Below are 1820 nucleotides of genomic sequence, written 5' to 3'. Positions count from 1 at the left end.
TCGGTCCATCGAATCCGGAGATATAACAGCTCAAAGTGGGCTATCGGATAATTATACCTTTTTCAAGAATCTATATAACTTTGTGAAAAATAGTCAGATCTTTTCCAAATTTGGATTACTGATGCACAACTAGTTGATGTACATACATAAAGTGTAAATTTGAGAATATTTGATGCACATTTCAAAAAGTTACAGCTAGTTGAACATTTTTTGAAAAGTGAAAATTTTGATGATGATAACCTGGGCTTGTTAGGGGAATATCTGTAAGTAAAAAGAAAATCGCGTTAAGTACTGTTCCTTTGAATTTCACTAAGAATTTGCATCCTTTGACAGATACGTATTTCGACCTCAACTGTAAGGTCGTCTTCAGTGTCTTGTACTTGACTCGACTTGACTTGAGTTCCTATAGGTACTCGGTTTAATCACCGGAGTCACGGGTAAGGGACAAAACGTCGAAAGACAAACCGTCGAATGCCAAAAGGTCGAAAGTACAAAATGTTGAAAACAAATAATCTAAGCAAACAGTGAGTTATTTATTATTTTAAATGAAAGCCATTATTTCACTTTTCGACGTTCTGTCACCCATTCGGTTTCTTTTGAAGAAATAAAAAACTCACTATTTGTTTATATTGTCTTGCCCGATCCCATCCGGGTCATTGCTGGAGTGAGGCAAGGATGTAGGGGTAGGGTAGGGTAGGATGTAGGGTGGCCCACACTTATATGAAAAACAAAAAAATTGAAAAATGCCAAGTCTTACCTCATGAATCGGTTGTTTTGGACTCCCAGAAGCTACGTTCAAAATTTGAGCAAAACCGATTAAGCTTAAGGGGGCGCTCAAAGTGCTTGAAGTTTTTATGGGAAAATGTGACCAAACGTATGCAGAAAATTTAAGTTTTTAATTTTTGCCGCTAGGTGGCGCTGTATGCGTTTAATGATAAAACCCTTTGGTATTATTGTAGGTGACTATATGCCAAACAACTTTGTCGAAGACCACAAAGTGATACGACGTCTGTTAAAAAAGTTATACCCTAGACAAAGTGGGGCGAGACATAATGGTAGTTTTTCCAGTACATGTAAAGTAATAATATCAGTAATGAAATCTCAATACTTCGCCTCACTTTGCCTAGGGTACAACTTTTCTCACAGGCGTCAGATCACTTTGCGGTCTTGGAGAAAGTTGTTTGGCTTATAGTCATCTACAATAATGGAAAAGGGTTTTATCATTAAACGCTTATAGCGCCACCTAGCGGCAAAATTCAAAAACTTTTAATTTCTACATACATTTGGCCACGTTTCCCCTTACAAACTTCCAGCGCTTTGAGTGCTCCCTTAGGCTTAATCGATCTTGCTCAAATTTTGAACGTAGCCTCTGGGAGTTCAAAAAACCGATTCAGGAGGTAAGACTTGGCATTTGCAAACTAAATACACATAGGGTATTGCACCATTTGGGCAGGTGTACCTATTTTGGGCACTTGTCGCTATAACTAAGTCAATTTCAAACCGATTGATTTGAATTTTTGTACAGAGTTAGGAACTGTACGTGCCTAACTCTGGATCGGTAACTTCAATCGGTTTGAAATTGACTTAGTTATAGCGGCAAGTGCCCAAAATAGGTACACCTGCCCAAATGGTACAAGACCCTACATAAAAAAAAAATATTTTTTTTGTTTTTCATATAAGTGTGGATCACCCGATAGCGACTGAAATTCGGGAGCGAAAGTGGAGGTGGGTCTGTCACTCTCTATGCAGGAGTGGGAACGAAATCTGCAAACAAGCGTTAGATTGGAACACAGCAGGACATCGCAGAAGAGACAGACCCA

This window comes from Aedes albopictus, chromosome 2 (assembly GCF_035046485.1).
Source record: "Aedes albopictus strain Foshan chromosome 2, AalbF5, whole genome shotgun sequence".
NCBI lineage: Eukaryota > Metazoa > Arthropoda > Insecta > Diptera > Culicidae > Aedes > Aedes albopictus.
Note: the sequence above shows the minus strand (reverse complement) of the source record.